The sequence below is a fragment of the Myxine glutinosa genome, chromosome 8 (genome assembly GCF_964187855.1).
Source record: "Myxine glutinosa chromosome 8, kmMyxGlut1.1, whole genome shotgun sequence".
NCBI classification, from domain to species: Eukaryota; Metazoa; Chordata; class Myxini; order Myxiniformes; family Myxinidae; genus Myxine; species Myxine glutinosa.
In genome coordinates, this window is record NC_136268.1 from 84,332,847 (window position 1) to 84,343,601 (window position 10,755).

The 10,755-nt window shown below is 43.1% G+C and overlaps 1 protein-coding gene and 1 long non-coding RNA gene across 2 annotated transcripts in view; one reads left to right on the forward strand and one right to left on the reverse strand.

The window, feature by feature from the left end:
* LOC137432646 (uncharacterized) overlaps positions 1-10,720 on the reverse strand; it is a 55,013-nt gene extending 44,293 nt beyond the window's left edge. The window contains exon 1 of the long non-coding RNA XR_010985534.2: positions 10,604-10,720. This is a non-coding gene — a long non-coding RNA (uncharacterized LOC137432646). The remainder of the gene's footprint in view (positions 1-10,603) is intronic.
* Positions 1-10,755, forward strand: part of LOC137432649 (F-box only protein 25) — a 742,106-nt gene that overhangs the window by 469,626 nt on the left and 261,725 nt on the right. The window lies entirely within an intron of this gene.

Sequence of the window (10,755 nt, forward strand, 5' to 3'; positions counted from 1 at the left end):
TATTATCGTGTGTGTGTGTGTGTGTGTGTGTGTGTGTGTGTATGTCGTTGGTTATTATCTTTTGTGTGTGTGTGTGTGTGTGTATGTGTGTGTGTGTGTGTGTATGTCGTTGGTTATTATCGTGTGTGTGTGCGTGCGTGCGTGTTTGTGTGTGTCGGTTATTATCTTGTGTGTGTGTGTGTGTGTGTGTGTGTGTGTGTCGTTGGTTATTATCTTGTGTGTGTGTGTATGTGTGTGTGTTTGTATGTGAATGTGTGTGTGTGTGTGTGTGTGTATGTGTGTGTGTCGTTAGTTGTTATATTGTGTGTATATGTGTGTGTGTGTGTGTGTATGTGTGTGTGTTGTTGGTTATTATCGTGTGTGTGTGTGTGTGTGTGTGTCAGTCAGTGTGTGTGTCGTTGGTTATTATCTTGTGTGTGTGTGTATGTGTGTATGTGTGTATGTGTTTGTGTGTGTGTGTATGTCGTTGGTTATTATCTTGTGTGTGTGTGTGCGTGTTTGTGTGTGTCGGTTATTATCTTGTGTGTGTGTCGGTTATTATCTTGTGTGTGTGTGTGTGTGTGTCTCGTTGGTTGTTATCTCGTGTGTTTATGTGTGTGTCTGTGTCATCAGTTGTGGTTGGGGAGGTGTGCCGTGCGACACCGGCACGCAATACGCACTCTTGTGAAATACCTATATCTTTAATTATCTTTAATTCTCGACCTCCGGCAAATGCGCAGCAGATGTCCTTCCAAAGGACGACGCACTCATTGATGCTCCGGTCCGCTTGCCAAACACCAGGGTGACAGTTTATCATTGCATAGGGAATCGAACCCATGATCCTTAGCTCAAAAGCGATTACACAACCTCCGAGCTATCCTATCAACACAATCCACACTGTAGAAAAAAAGTCCTGGATTGACAAACAATTTAAGATTTTGTTTTGTTTGAAAGTTCAATAATAAATGAACGGTAAAAGTAAGAGTCGTTGCTTGTTGCTCGAAAACATCTTCACATATTACAGGAATTTTTTGGGAAATGTTGTCTTGATGCAAGGTCAAAATGAATGATTTTTTAATGCTTAAGGCCTCTTCCATGACATAAGGAGGATCCATCCAGGAATGCTCATGTAACAGCAGAAAACATGAAATGTGAATATTTAAAATGGAACAGTGTAAGCACACAAATCCCTGCAATCCAATCAGGAATTCAGATGTGTCTTTGCATCAAACTTCTGAATCAGGCATTGGCAGTTGAAATGGATCGGTGTACAAGATGTGTCGCTGGACAGGTGTGCGGACAGAATGATGACAGAGCAGGTAGATGAAGGGAACAGCATAGGCATGTGAATGTACGACAATGAGAAATACCTGGTTTTGGTTTGTACAATTCTACCATCATCTAGTACTCATGAAGTCATTGCTAGAGCGGTATTGCTCATTCTAGCGATGCTTGTGGGTGGTTTACCTCTGACCTGTCTAGTCTTGAGTTTGATACCTGATGATAAATTGTCGCATCAGTGCTTCACAGGTGCGATGACGCATCACAAAGTGCACCGTCCTTCGGATGTGACGATGGGCAAGGCGTCCTGTCTGTTGTTGGTGGACAATAAGGATCTCAAGGGTCTTCGCAAAGAATACAGGTGAGTTGTCGCTGGCAGTTTTACACCTGCTGCTGGACACGTGAGAGTGAAGTAGGGGCTAGTAGGGATTTGGGGGGTTGAGGGGTGAGTTGGTTGGCTTACCGAGAAATAAGTGTGCAACTTTCAAACTGTGCGTGCACAGCATCGTTTACATCCGTGAAAGGCCGCGTCACCAGGCAATCCTAAACTTGACAAGTGCACAAACGGATGTTCCGCATTAGCCGTGTCACTAAGGCGACATCAAAGGTGTAAACACGATGACCTTTTATGAGGAAGAATTCCCGATGCGGTTTCACATGTGGCCTGCACAGAGGCTGCAGTTTCAATTTTTGAGCGCGGAGCGGCACCATTCACAACTCTGTCGATTGGAACGAAGTGAAGCCGGAACTTCAATCGGGACACAGTAGGAATCGAAGGGTGTTCTGGGAAGTCTCGGAGAGAATAATACCCAACAGCTGGAACTTTCGTGCTCAAACTGTCGCTGAGCACAAGGTGCTTATAATAGCACCTCCATTGGAGCTATGGGGGCCCGCAGGCAGTGCCTGCAACACACTCGGCCTCCGGCTATATTTGCGGCTCTCAGGCGCTGACTATATACGGGCAGACGCTTGATAGTTAAACAGGTGCGCCATAGCGCAGGAGTCATGAGCTCTGCGTGCCCTTGCATGGGTCTCACTAGTGCCGACTCGGCGAACGGCGAACACGGGAATGGAACACGCAATGTGATGCGCATCGGTTAAACCCTGCGCACCGTTCTTTTCACTCCATTCGTAACTTACACCCGCTCTGGCCCTCCCACTCCAGTTCGTGAACATATGACATTCCCTTATCTGCACCCGGTCGTCGTCGTTATGTGTGGGAGCTGCCCGAGGGCTTCCGTGCTGCCAAAAAAATCCCGTGGCAAGGATCGCACTAGGTGGGTTGCCATTGCCTTCCCTGCGGTAGTCACGACAGGAATTTGCAACTAATTGGTCGGGATGGAGCCGGTATACGATGGTTGATATAAGATGGGACAGTGAGAGGATCTTTAACGTCCAAGAGCAGCAACTAATGGACACACGTAACTTAACATCAATCTAAGTAACGGTGTAATCATTGATGCAACACACTCTTGCAGAATGCCTGCAATATTAAATATATACATGTCGAAAAATTTGTAGCTCAGCATTCATATTGTAAAGGATAGTATACTGCTCTGTGTGTTATCCTTTAATATATATATCTATATATATATATATATATACATATATATATATATATATATATATATATATATATATATATATATATATATATATATATATATATATATATATATATATATATATATATATATACAGACTTGGCATTTAATATGGAATATTTTTTTTGTGGGGGTGAAATTACTTTTCAAGATGTCTTAGAACCAAAAGTTCATTGGAATTATGTTGAAATTATTCTAGATTTTGTTAATGTGACCTTTAAAAGAAACAAAAACCACATTTGACATTTCGAAACAAATAAATTGATCCTTGAAAATGATGTAAACTGATATCGAACTCAATTCATGGACAGTACTGTGTTAAACCTCTGTACGTTTTCCAGTAGTATCTCTTTATTTTGCACATTAGCCAAAAAAATTTTTAACAAAAACAAAAGTTCAATTACGACTGGGATTACGGACAGTAAAATTACAGTTCAGTACTTCGTGTAACCCCCACGAGCATTCAGGAGAGCACGTACACGTTGAGGCATGCTGTTCACGAGATTTGCCAAGGTTTGGACAGGAATCACTTGCCATGCAGTGACAATAGCCTGCTGCAATTCACGCACAGAGGTCGGCTGCTGGTCCAAGTGGTCGATTTGACGCGTTAGTTCTGCCCACAAGTTCTCTATCGGATTCATATCCGGGGACATGGCAGGCCACTCCATATGCTCTACACCACGGTCAGCAAGAAAGTGTTGGATCATGCGAGCACAATGAGGCCGTGCATTGTCATCTTGGAAGACAAAGTTTCCTCGAAAGGCTGCACGAGCAAATGGAAGCAATGTTTCTTCCAGAATGGCCCTGTACTTGAACTGGTTCAGGTTTCCATTCAGAACAACCAGGTCAGTTTTGCCCCCTGCATGAAAAGCAGCCCAAACGGTCACCCCACCACCTCCAGCTTGGACTCTTGGCACTATACAATCTTTGTAGTAGGCTTCATGCACTTGTCTGTGCACTCGGACGCGGCCATCTTGACGATAGATCAGAAATCTAGACTCGTCACTGAAGATCACGTGATTCCAGTGTCCTGGCTGCCATTGACGGTGCTCTCTGGCCCACTGCAATCGGCGCTGGCGGTGTTGTCTGGTCAGGCGTGGCTTTCTCAGGGGACGCCTGGCACGATAGCCTGCTTGAACCAGTCGTTGGTTGACTCGCCTTCTGGATACAGGCACATTTGTCAGTTGCTGCCACTCAGCCCTAAGCCGATTAGCTGACTTGGTACAGCCATTGCGGACTAACCGGTGCAGCTGGCGATCATCCCTCCTTGTGGTTCTGCGGGGACGTCCTGGCCTCGGTATTGGAGTAGGGACACCCTTCTGAGCATTTCGTTTCAGGATCTTTGACACCTGACCTTGAGTGATGCCATATTGCCGAGCAATAGCACGCTGTTTCATGCCGTAATTTCGTAAAGCCACCACTCCATGACAAACAGCATTGTCGAGTTGACGGACCATCTCCAGAGGAAGCGGCAATAACTTTTGGAGATGTGCAGCAGTTGTTTCCACTAATACAGAATGCAACAACCCTTGTATACCCGACTGTGAAGCCAATCATCAAATGCACCTGTCCGTACATTTTGCCATGCCACCTGTGATATAATCCTGTTGTTGACTTCTTGCTGCGACAGACAATCAGTGACATTGTTCTTTTAACAAATAAATCACCAAAGTGTAAAAGAAACTCACCAGATTGATATACTGAGTTAAGAAAGTAAACCCAAGTCAAGAAAAAAATATATATTCCATATTAAATGCCAAGTCTGTATATATATATATGTATGTATGTATATATATATATACAGTCATGTGAAAAAGTAAGTACACCCCATGTAAAGTTTTGACTTTTTCAAATTATTTCAACATACAGCTATTTGATCTTCATTTCAACAATATTGATGGATAAAGGTGATATAATATAACAAATATCATTAAACATTTACATTTTGTCATCCATTGTATAATTTAAATAAACATAAATGCAAATTTCGCATGTGGAAAAAGTAAGTACACCCCTACATTTATCACGACTTCAAAGACCTAAAATTAGAATCAGGTGCACCAGCTCAGGTGCAAATGATTAGAACATCGTTAGAGAGGATCTTGGAGGAACCTGTCTTATTTAAACCTCAGACATTTAGTTTGGTTTGCTCTTTGTTGTTGAAGTGTGCGGCGTCACCGTGCCTAGATCAAAAGAGCTCTCTGAGGCCTTCAGAAAGAAGGTTATACATGCCTACGATTCTGGGAAGGGATTTAAAGAGATCTCCAAACAATTTGAAATCAATCATTCGACTGTCCGGAAGATCATCTACAAGTGGAGGAGATTCCAAACAACTGCCAACTTGTTCAGGCCAGGCCGCCCCAGCAAGTTCAGCCCGAGAGCAGACTGCAAGATGCTGAAAGACGTCTCTAAGAACCCCAGAATGTCATCACGAGACCTACAGGTAACTGTTGCCACTGTTGATGTCAAAGTTCATGAGTCTACCATTTGAAAGAGGCTGTACAAATTTGATCTACATGGGAGGTGTGCCAGGAGGAAACCTTTGCTGTCCAGAAAGAACATCAGGGCAAGATTAAAGTTTGCCAATGAACACCTCAGCAAAGACCAGCACTTCTGGAACAATGTGCTCTGGACAGATGAGTCAAAGGTAGAGCTATTTGGCCACAGTACCAGAAGACATGTTTGGCGAAAGCCAAAGACAGCATTTGACCACAATAACCTGATACCAACTGTAAAGCATGGTGGTGGAAATATTATGGTTTGGGGCAGCTTTGCTGCATCAGGGCCTGGGCAGCTCACGATCATAGAATCCACGATGAATTCTTCATTGTACCAGAGGGTGCTTGAGGATAATGTGAGGCCATCTGTCGGAAAGTTGAAGCTCAACCGAAGGTGGACCTTGCAACATGACAATGACCCTAAACATACCAGTAAATCCACAAATGAATGGCTGAAAAGAAAGAAATGGAGGGCTCTGGAATGGCCAAGTCAAAGTCCGGATCTAAATCCCATTGAGATATTGTGGGAGGATTTGAAAGGAGCTGTGCATGCAAGAAACCCCTCAAACATCGCACAGCTGAAAGAATTCTGCATGGAGGAGTAGGCAAAAATTTCTCCCAGTCGATGTTCGAGACTGGTAGACAGTTATAAGAAACGCCTACTTGAGGTTGTTTCTGCCAAAGGAGGCAATACCACCTATTAGAGCCAAGGGTGTACTTACTTTTTCCACATGCGAAATTTGCATTTAAGTTTATTTAAATTACTAGGGCATGCCCGTACTATATATATATCTAAAATTATATCCCCCCCCTCTATTTACATGAAATGGTTTGGTTCATTCGCAAAGCCAAAGCGAACGGCTTGCGAGTACGGTGACAATCCCCCCCCTCTATTTACATGAAATGGTTTGGTCCAAAGCGAACGGCTTGCGAGTACGGTGACAATCCTCCCCCCTCTATTTACATGAAATGGTTTGGTCCAAAGCGAACGGCTTGCGGAGTTTGGTAAAGAAATCGCCATAGCTCGGTAACTACTTCTCCGATTAATATGAAACCTTGAAAAGGCACATCCTCGGGTCCCCAGCAATATACCTGGCAAGTTTCAAGTATATCGGACCCGTGGTTGTCGAGAAACAGCGGTCACAGACAAACACACAGACACACAGACATACACACAGACACACAGACATACACACAGACACACACACAGAGATTACTGGAATTATAGATAGATACAATGGACTACAAAATTTAAATGTTTCATGATATTTGTTATATTGTATCACCTTTATCTATCAATATTGTTGAAATGAAGATCAAATAGCTGTATGTTGAAATATGTTGAAAAAGTCAAAACTTTACATGGGGTGTACTTACTTTTTCACGTGACTGTATATATATATATGTATGTATATGTATGTATATATATATATATATATATATATATATACATATATATATATATGTATGTATATATATATATATATATATATATATATATACATATATATATATATATATATATATATATATACATATATATATATATATGTATATATATATATATATATATATATATATATATATATATATATATATATATATATATATATATATATATATATATATATATGTATGTATGTGTTTATATATATTTGTAAAAAAAAAATATATATATATATATAATTTATCAAGATGCAAAATATGAAACAGAAATATCAACATATTATTGTGATGCCTTTGGGTAGACAATTGGCTGTTCTTCCAACAAGGGTCAGACCATCGTGTTTGTGTGTATGTATATATATACATACATATATATATATATATATATATATATATATATATACATATATATATATATATATATATATATATATATATATATATATATATATATATATATATATATATATATATATATATATAATATATTTGGAATGAAGTACTGTATATTGGATTTGGAATATATATAGAAGTATGTATAAAAACATATACATATATATACAAATATATACAGTATATGCAAATGGGAGACTCGGGCGGGGCTGTGTCCTCACTGGTTGGGAGGTTACGGTAAGCAGGTATTCGGGGGTCTTTTTTTGGGGTCTCTGGCCCGATTACCCTGGTCGTGGCTGACCACCAGTGACGTCACAGACCCCCAGGATCGGCGACGGCCAGTATAACGGACAAGGGGTTAACCCCCCTTGCTAACGGGAGGGCCGTCGTCCCAGATCTGCAACAATATATATATATATATGACCAGACTCGGTAGTGTAATGGTTATAGTGCGTCCACTCCTCCTCTGTGACAAGAGTGGTCCAAACCACATCCGGGTAATACCAAAGACTTTAAATGGTACGAGCTGCTGACTTGCTTGACACTCAGCATTCCAAAGGATAGAGCATGGACAAAAAAAAATCCTGGGAAGGCATACACATAGTCGAGAATGGAAGCAGCTACCTCTGAGCAATGCGGCAACCCCTTCCCTGCACACAAAATATTTGATAGCAACACGTGCGCGCGGTGATTACAACTTCGGACCAATTGGAGTGAAGGTACTACTTTGAGGACTAAACTCGAACCAGAACCGAGCAACGGCTTTTCCACGGCGCTTGGTCGAACATGGAGGAACAGCTGCGAGCATTCATGGGGAATTAAGACCCGCCGCGTGGCTCGCCCGCCGACTCAATCGACTCGCAGTGTGGCGCACTGTATGGCACAGAAAGGCGGCGTTAACGGCTCGTGTTACAGAGGGGGTGGGAGAGTTGGGGGTCAGAGGGTTTCGGCGTGGGGTTTCGGGGGGCTGTCCAGCAAGCATCGCTCGTTGCGTGCTCTCTCCGCATGCGCGTACTTATGTACAATGTCGTGTTACCGCACAATGTCTCGAGACAATTTGCAAGGCGACCAGTGCACAATAAAATGTTTGCTTTAACCCCCTCATGTACTGTTGTCCTGCATGCTGAACCAGGTCTTTTCGCTTCCCGCCAAAGGATCTTCGCTTGGACTTGGAGAACACACGACCTGAACTCGGTGTATGGGGAGGGAGGGGGGGGGGGGGGTGGGGGAGGGGGGAGGAAGAAATAAAAGCTTTCATTCATGAACTTGAAACTTCCATTCATGAAGTAGGAGGATAGCATACAGAAACAATAACGCGTATTCAAGGTAAGTCACGTGACCCGCATCGATACCTGGGAACCTAAGTCCGTGAAAGGCTCTACCTGTTCATGCGTGCAACGTAACGTACGTGCGTATACGGTAAATGTGACACACAAAAACAGAAGACACCTTGGTCTTCGCCAAGCGAAGGTGGAACATGTGAATGTTTAAAGCATGGACCCTTCGGTTCACAACGCGGTCATGAGTCAAATGATGATCCATATACAGTACGGTAAGTCGGAAGCCAATTATTCAAAAGTGTGAGCTTACCATGAAACCTGCAAATTATACTCCACGCCGTTTAAAGAATACACTCTGTTACCATCCATCACTGGCAGAATAACTAAGGTCAGCAGTAATTTTAATGAATGCAGCCGCACTGGAAAGTGGGAGGCGTACGGAGATCTGGGCGTGGTCGGGGTGTTGTCGGGGGGGTGTTTAGGGGGAGTTGAGGGAGTATGTCCTTAATTGGCCGTGGAAACACGCAGAATGTACTAACTTTGCCAAAGCTTGTCGCCTCTTCTTCTTTCTGATGGAAAACGTGCCACGTGCTCAGAATATAATCGTGGGATCGCATTGATAGACATGACTCAATGTCAAAGGTCACGAAGCACACTCCGGACATCATTCACGGGGACTGAGACACGGACGAGGAAAACACAGGGAAGAGCGGAAGTGCAGGTACTCAGATCCGTCTTTGTATTGTATAACGACGCATTCAATGCTCTGTCTCACACACACACACACACACACACACACACACACACACACACACACACACACACACACACACACACACACACACACACACACACAATAACACACACGCACACTAACACTAACACACACACTAACACACACACACAATTACTTGCTACCCTCCCACCCCTCCCCCACCCCCCTCCCCCACTCACACACAAACACACACAAACACACAGACAAACAAACACATACATACACACATAGACAAATACACAGGCACACACACAAACACATACACATACACTCAAACACACACACACATACACAGGCACACACACACAAACACAAACACATACACATACACACACAAACACACACAAACACATACACAAACAGACACACACACAGACAAACAAACAAACACATACACACATACACACATCTACACACATAAACACACACACATACACACATTTACACACACAAACACATAAACACACAAACAAACACATACACATACATACATTTACACACACAAACACATAAACACACACACATACACACACAAACACATAAACACACACAAACAAACACATACACATACACACATCGACACACACAAACACATAAACACACACACACACACATACACACATTTACACACATAAACACACACAAACAAACACATACACACATTTACACACACAAACACATAAACACACACACATACACACATTTACACACACAAATACATAAACACACATACACACACACAAACAAACACATACACATACACACATTTACACACACAAACAAACAAACACATACACACACAGACATACACATACACACATTTACACACACACAAACACATAAACACACACACATATCGCGAACGTGAATTCGTGTACACGTTGAATGAATTAGAGTGAGTTGGTATACCTGACTGATACACGAGCCCAGGTAACGAAGTATAGCGAGAGTTTAGAAAGAGGTATGATCATCTTTTACTCGCACGAAGTATATCAGGTGAGCGCGCGCGAAACACCTGGATCTCGAGACGCGCGAGGTCAATGACGTGAAATGAGCACAAATTCCTGGGGATTAAGGGGGAACTCCTCTCGAGGAGGGTGTTGCGGCACTGCATACGCCATACAGGTATGCGAGCAGTAGACGGTGCAGGTAGATGAAAGGTGGAAAAGGTGTCAAGGAGCAAAGCAACCTACACGGTGACGTCATGATGAAAAGGTAACGCTGGATTAATGGATTCCCGAGATGCAAAAATGTCTCGAGGGAAACATTCAGCAGATGTCGGACGGATGGAGACGGAGAGGTGGAGAGAGACGCTCAGCCGCAGGTGAACGGGTTCGAGGGAAATACCTGGTGCGCTCCAGGAGCGCGGGCGCGCCAAATCCAGGAGCTCATTATGGACACGAGCAGGTGCCTCGGAAAGGGTCCTGGTGGGAGTCCGAGGTCTCAGGACTTCGCCGCAACCGGTGGGGCGGCTGTTGCTGCGAATATTGTGCAAATGG